The sequence below is a fragment of the Pinus tabuliformis genome, chromosome 3_1 (genome assembly GCF_031772625.1).
Source record: "Pinus tabuliformis cultivar Carrire ecotype Pingquan chromosome 3_1, CPIR1, whole genome shotgun sequence".
Taxonomy (NCBI): Eukaryota; Viridiplantae; Streptophyta; class Pinopsida; order Pinales; family Pinaceae; genus Pinus; species Pinus tabuliformis.
In genome coordinates, this window is record NC_142301.1 from 197,961,655 (window position 1) to 197,969,628 (window position 7,974).

Sequence of the window (7,974 nt, forward strand, 5' to 3'; positions counted from 1 at the left end):
ATGCTCCGATTTGACTCCATTAGTTGAGAGGCCACGTCATTACCAACAACTTTCTTACGTAACGTTCATTACCAACAACTTTATTTCGTATTGAACTTGATTTTACCGTAATGGCATTGGCATCTCCTCAACCTGTATTACCGGTAATTTCACCGAGAAGTGGAAGTAACGCTGACAAGAGGAATGGGAATGTGGAAGGCAACAATGACATATATTTTAAATACTAGGTATCTATCATATGTATAAATCTATTGGAAAGAGGGCAATCAACTTTCTCCGCATTACAAACACAATAATAAATATGAACACATTCAAGAACTTTTACTGTTCCGTTTAATTATAATTGCAAAGACGGATGGAGTTATGAAAGGTGATAATATATGTATTTTGGAAATTTTTACAAATGATAGTAATAAATATTGTTAATATTGGCTTGACAGAATCAACTTTTTTAACAAATCAATATAAGTTCAATGCCAAGACCTTACACCGCAATGTCCCTCACTTAGGGGTTGGTAAATATAGGTGGTGGATCGGGTCATTTTGCCCCAACAAAATTGCATACCACGTAAACTCTTGAAAATACAAAGATAAATGGTAATGAAGTAAGTTGACCACAATTATTTTTTTATGTGAAGGACTATACTTGGTAGTCTAGGGACTACAACTGATCGTTTTATAGAAGCAGTCACAATGAGATTTTTGTAATTTTCTTTTTGATCCATAAACTGCCATGGGTATTCCACTAGACAGTTTGTCACAACAGATATGATAATAAAATATTAAGATGCACAATTTTTACATTATTACAATTTTGTTAAACTTCCGGATCTGTAAATTTAACTGTAATTAGTGCATGCATGAGAATGGAAATTATGCAAAAAAGTAGAGAATGACAAAATAAGCTCACACACACACACACATATAAGACACAAGATATGCTTTGGGAAACCCTTTCGAGAGAAAACCCAGCTGGAAGGTGAAACTACTTCATTCTCTTTCTCTGTCTGGAAAATAAGGCTGCAGGTACAAATAAGTAATGTATGTGGTCTGTGGGCTGCTACAGTAGACATATCATTTATGTGTGCTCTACTTCCTATCTCTCCTAGCTATCTTTGCTCAACTATGGAACAAAATGCTCTCAAAAGAATGGAATGCCTCTTCCTCCTAGTGGCCCGGTTATAACACAACTTGGTAGGCAACTAGTGGATAAGTTTGATTGCATCAACTTTTAACTAGAGCTAAATTATAGACTCTTTTAGAGTCTTTTACATCAAAAACACATGGATAGCCCATTTTCCATGAATAATGGGGGATGACGTAGCATCCTCCCGAACTATAGGTGTGAAAACAAGAAAGTCAACTTCTGAGTGACATAACTTTGCATACAAACTCTGATTGGTGCACTTCTTACGTCGTTGGAAATACCTTTGTGTCTAGAACAACATGAAAAGGTGTTTCACTAGAGCGACAAAGTTTTACCCCCAAAAAACATCATTTGATGTCTCAAAACGCTCCTAAAAGGTTTCAGACCCTGTTTTGCCAAACTGGGTCCCGTTGGTAAAAACGATCCCATGAGTTGATTCTTCCACTTTTTCCACTCCGAATGCATTGAGATGGATGAAAAAAAAAATATTGATCTAATCCGGATCACACCTCCCCATTTTGGGAGGATTTTTGTCCCTAAAAGCTTTTACTGAATGAGGTGAGGAAATATTTCCTCCACCTTCTCTCTGGTGTACCATTTAGCTTTGTCTAGAAGTTGTCCCTTCAACCCAATCTGCCAAAGGTCATGCTGCCCTTGTCTTGTAGTTCTGGAACTCTTCTAGAAAATTGTATCTTCTGTCAACTTTGCTTGAGCATATGGTTCCAAATCCTCTACCCAAGGTAGGACATGTTCCTCTTCTTAATCTAGCATGGAAGGCTTGTAGAGTTTCAAATTCTCCACATTCACAATTGAGTAAATGCGCATATATGGTGAGAAACAGAGTCGATATGCATTATCACCCACCTTTTCTAATATCACAAAGGGACCATATTTGAGAGCCTTGATTTTCTTACCAAGCCCCTGCAACCTCTCCTTGTTCAACTGTAGCCATACTCTGTCTCCCACCTTGAACAATTTCTTTGTTCTCTATTGATCATGCCTAGCCTTATACTTCTCCTGTGACTTCTGCAGTGTTTCCTGTACTTATTTATGGATCTTCCGGATTTTCTCTATAATTTTTTCAATCCTCAAAGCATCTCCTATAAGATCTTCTCTCACTCCTCCTTGTTGCCCATATGCAATATCCAAAGGTGAAGGTGGAAAATATCCAAAACACGTTTCAAATGGGGACTTTCCTGTAGAAGTGTGGATTGCTCTGTTGTAAGAATATTGTATATAGACTATATCTTCATCCCAGGTCTTCAGATGCTTCTTATTGTATCCTCTTAGAAGCTGCACCAAAGTATTTTTGACTACTTCTGTCTGCCCATCTGTCTATTGATAGAATGTTGTAGATCTCTTCAACTTTGTATCTATATTCTCCCAAACTGTAGTCTAGAATATGCTGAGAAATCTTGTATCCTTGTCTGAAATGATGCTCCTTGGTATCCCAAAGTGCACCTAGACCTATCCAAAGAGCAAGTTTGTTGCTTCTTTCCCGTTGATGGTTTTTTTACAAGGCATCAAAACACACATCTTGTTGAACTTGTCAACTACCACGAACAGGTAGTCATGCCCCTTCCTAGTTTTCGGTAAACCTCCTACAAAGTCAATGGAAATGGTTACTCGGTGACAAGTAGGTACAAGTGAGGGATGATATAGACCTCGTTTCATGTTGCTAGGCTTGCTGGTATAATAAAGCATGTATCCTCTTATGAACCTAGCTATCCGCTCTTGCATCTTGGGCCAATATACATACCTCTCCAAGTTAGCCATGATCTTCCCTACACCAAAGTACATTGCAACTTTAGAGGTGTGAGCCTCTCTAATCAATTGTAGTCACTCACCTTTAAGAACAAATAGCTTTTCTATCTTGTAGAGTAACCCATCGTGGAGATGGTAGTACACGATGTTGTCACCATCGTGCACATGAATCTGGCTCTGCAACTTCTGATACACCTCTTTGAAGTCCTCATCCTCTAAATATGTCTCTCTGTATGCATCATGAGCGTATGGCTCCATGTGCATATGATTCCCCAAAGTTGTCTTTGATGTGGGTGGCCTTGAAACCATGTCAACAAACTTGTTTGTGTTTCTCTTCTTATAATTGATCAAATGAAACTACTATAAAAACCCCATCCACTTGTAATGCATGGTATGTTGTAGCTTAATTTAGGTTTGCAAGTGTTATGTAGAATTCTTATTGAATGTGTACGAAAAGAAACCACTTTAGGTTGTGGATGACAAACAACCCTGACATTAAAAATGGTTGTTAAACAGTGTGGATCTGCAACAAATGATAGAAACAAAACCTGCCAAAGCCCTGATCTATGTAACAGAACTAGCTAAACATAAAAATGGAATAGCAAAATAAGTGCAAGAAACTCCAATAATCCAATGGAAACCAGATATATAAAGAATATATTTTATTAAATAACACCTATGCAGGGAACAAATAATGTTACCAGTCCCCCTCTATGGGATGGGTTCTTAACTATCTTCAAATGTTTTCAGCTTTTGTAGAGTTATTCTCCTCTATAATGTGCAAAACCCAACAAACAAAATGTTTGAGCTCAATGAGAACTCAAATGAAGAAGAAGATGGTGTGCGACAATGATAAAAATCAGAGCTACAACAGTGAGTGCAACAATGAAAATAATCAAACGAGAATGAATGGAAAACCCTTCTATTTATAACAAAATATTAGGTTATCCTCGAATAATGAGAAATAGTAAAATATTGTTAACCCCATTCTAGAATTAACCATTTGGAATATTTTATTATATTTGGTTAGAGGGAAAAAAATTTAAACTTTTATTTAGAAATAATAAATAAATAAATGATTTATTTATCATATCAAGAAATATGGTTAAGGAATATAAAAAAAAATGATTTATTTAATTATTCTTATGGGATTTAGTCAAACTTGACAAGGAATAATAACGAAGTAGTGATTAATTAATTAGTCCTAGAGAAAAATAAGATAATTAATGATTTATCTATTTATTTCTCATAATTGGGGCAAATGTGACCAGAAATATTAATTAAACAATGGTTTAATTAATTATTCCTATAAGATAATTAAATAAATAGTGATTTATTTAATTATTCTTCATGGGTTTTGATTATAAATCACTTAACCAATGTGGTTTATTAAATAATTTCTCACAGTGAAAGCAATTTTACTATGGTAAAATTGGCCCTACATGGTGTACTTCAATCCATCTAGTACATTATGACTAGATGATCATTCTTTTGTGATAACAATTTATCCCCCAACGTACGAGTGTTAGGAGAAAAACTTATGACCGAAGTACGTTGTAAGGACACAATCACTAGACAACGAAGTGGAGTCACACACACACACAGAGAGAGAGAGAGAGAGAGAGAGAGAGAGAGAGAGAGAGAGAGACCAATGGAGCTAAAGCGAAAGAGGATAGTGACAAAGGGGGCGAGACCAATGCAAGTCTCATTTTATGTTGTGGTACCAGATCTCAGTGAGGCGGGGAGGCATACCTATACCTGCTGAGATAACTTAGTACAAAAATAATGATGCGCCCAGAAACATGAAACTGAGCAATAAAATACATGCTGAATGGTACATGACATGCTGGCATAAATGAGCCAGAAAATAATACAATGTGTCCCACATACATAATGTACCTGGAAAAAACATGAGCTAGGACTGAATACAATAACATCTGAGTACATGAGATATAATGGCCCTTCCCTCAAAAAATGGGTGGGAGGGAGGGTAGAACAACCAAAGAAGCCCTGCTGAACAGGAAAGGGATCTGCAAAACTGAATGGATCATCTGAAGGAGACATGCATGCTATGAACGTTGCAAGCGGCAAGAACCAAACCCATCAAATCTGCGGAAATGCATCTGAGGTTGTAGCATAATAGGAAGGCATCTAAGCATGTTGGGGGCTACCTGAAGGGCTACCCCCTCATGAGGTCTGAAACATCTCACACACACCTGGGAATCACTGGTACAATATGTTGCATCATTGGACCATGAAGTGTATGAATCACGAACATGAAACAATCAAGTCAAATGGAAATAATGATTCCCTTTGCTTGATCCGAGGCACTGAACAAGAGTGGAAGTTGGAACCAATATACATTTCCCTCTAGGTCATTCCTCTGGAATAGATTTGGTGATGTCGACAAAATAGGGCCTGCCATAGGTGAGGTAATGAGGATCCTCAACTAAGGCACGAGGGAAAATAGTAATGTGACTGATGGACTGAGACTAGGGACAATGGGAAAAATGGGACTGAGGGACAAATAGATGACTTCCCTTGTCAAAGCATAAAGTGCATGGTTGACCTGGCAATGGCTGACTCGACTCCGGAGGGGATGGTGGACAATATGTCTGAAGGCCAAAATGGGTAACACAGGATGAATTGTATGCAAAGATGGATGGAATACTGTGACATGATATAATGGGACATGGAACAGACTCCATGGATGCAAAGGTGACTCATCGCAGATGCTCTGAACAAGGGTGAATCGATGACGCTACGACATAGAATAGGCCCGATGGGGGCCATGAAAACATGAGAAAATGATGGTTTCTCATGATGAAAATCGACATGTGAGATGACAAGTGCCAAGAGAAGGTGGACTCCAAAGTACAAGTGTCGCTTATGAAGAAATTCGATTTTGAGAGGCGACGAAGTGACCTGCCTTGGAAAAACGGCTTCCTAGTGAAGTGTCAAATCATCAAAAAATAAGAAAGACCCATTGTAGTACTCAATGAGAGATTTCCAATGGTGTTGTCGGTTCATCAAACTGAGATACAGTGTCGTTGCAATGGACGACAAAAAAACTGTAGGTTTTTCTCTAAAAGGATGTTTTCCCTCCAATTTGAGTTCATTTTCTAAGTGAGCTATGGTGAATTTGGAGACGAGGAAAAGGCCCTAAATATTGTGGAGATCGTAGCATACAAACCGACCGTTGGAATCAAGATCAATGACTTTCAGGTAGGTGGCTTACTTATCTCTTCAGTTTCAGTGGTTTATTTCTTGATTTATGTACCCTGTAGCTCCTTGGGAGACCCTTGCTCTTCTTCTCGGTCGGATCACACTTTTTGGGCCCAAAACTATGATCTAGCTCACAAGAAATAGGTGAAAACCTATGAGCTCGCACTTTATGGGCAAAAAACTATGATTTGGAGCTGAGAGGGAGAGTGGTCTATTAGCCTGGTGGGGGTTGTAGGTTGATCAGTCCATGCCAATGTTTTCTTCTATGAATTGAAAAGACATGTGGTGTTTTGCAGGTATGGCAGAGTTGAAAATCAACTGGTGCAAGTGAGATTTGGACACCCTTCAATCCGAGATTCAGAGGGATCAAGGGGTTCAAGGGGAATTAGCTTGCTACGGGGTTCTCAAGTTAATAGAGAACCCATTGATGAGGGCAGGTGAGCCCTTGTTATCCAGGATCGTGAGCTATTTCGATCTAGACCAGGAGATCTTTGTGGTGCAGGCACATGATTGGGTTCACATTACAAGATGTGTACTTTTTGACCAGACTCCTTCCCCTAGGGATGGTGGGGGATATTCATCCATTGTTTCCTCATGGGAGGAACATTACAGAGTTTGTGGAGAGCCATTGGGGAATTAGCTTGCTACGGGGTTCTCAAGTTAATAGAGAACCCATTGATGAGGGCAGGTGAGCCCTTGTTATCGAGGATCGTGAGCTATTTGGATCTAGACCAGGAGGTCTTTGTGGTGCAGGCACAGGATTGGGTTCACGTTACAAGATGTGTACTTTTTGACCAGACTCCCTCCCCTAGGGATGGTGGGGGATATTCATCCAGTGTTTCCTCATGGGAGGAACATTACAGAGTTTGTGGAGAGCCATTATCCATAGGGTGTTCGTGTGAAGGGCACGACTTTCCCAATCAGTGATCTAGATAGGCTAGAGATAAGGGTTGTTGCCGCAATAGTGCTACAGGTCCTAGGCAGCCATGTGTTCCACCACATCACTGGTGGGCAGATCATGCTGGTGGAGAGTGTCTTGGTAGGGACCTACTATGGGTGGGCCCAAATGATGTTGTCGTCGGTGAAATGATAATTGATTCTACGTAAGAGACAGGTGAAACACGACTGTGCATTTGGTACAATGTTATGTGCTTTCTTATTTGAGAAGATACCAACCATCTACCCTTGTGTACAGATCTGGGATGGGGGCCCACGAGAGCCTAGGATGCGCCGCTGGGGGAAGCTACTACGGAGAGGGGGAGGAGGGGGGTCGGGCGGGTGTTCCGACCCGAATTTTTCGCACACTGGGATCAAAGGTCTCTTTACATTGACGATTATCCTTATAGCAGGATGAACTATCAGGGTGATCTTGACCTACCACTTCCACTCAGACGAGCATGGGGACCAGACGGTAAGTGTTGAGTTTCTATTTTTATGGTGCATTTCATATTTTTATCACATGAATAGGGTACTAAGTGTAAAATATGTGGTATGTAGATATAACACCGGTAAAACCGACAATATATGCAGGCCGAGTCGTGGCACCAGGGGATGTAGATCAGGGAACATCATCATCATGCCAGGGTCTAGACGACAGTGCTCTACTTGCTAACCTACATCATAGGTGTGATGTGCTCCTGACCATAGTTTCTGAGCATGGGTGGCATGAATTAGACGATCGGTACATGGATGAGTGTACAGACCTTCCCTTAGAGTTGCGAGGGATCATGCGGTGCATGACGATGGCTGGTCAGGCAGTACGTGATCTACGGGTAGGTGGAGCAGAGCCTTTGGCGTGGGATCCACCAGACAGTGACTAGGGATGGGGACATGTGGGT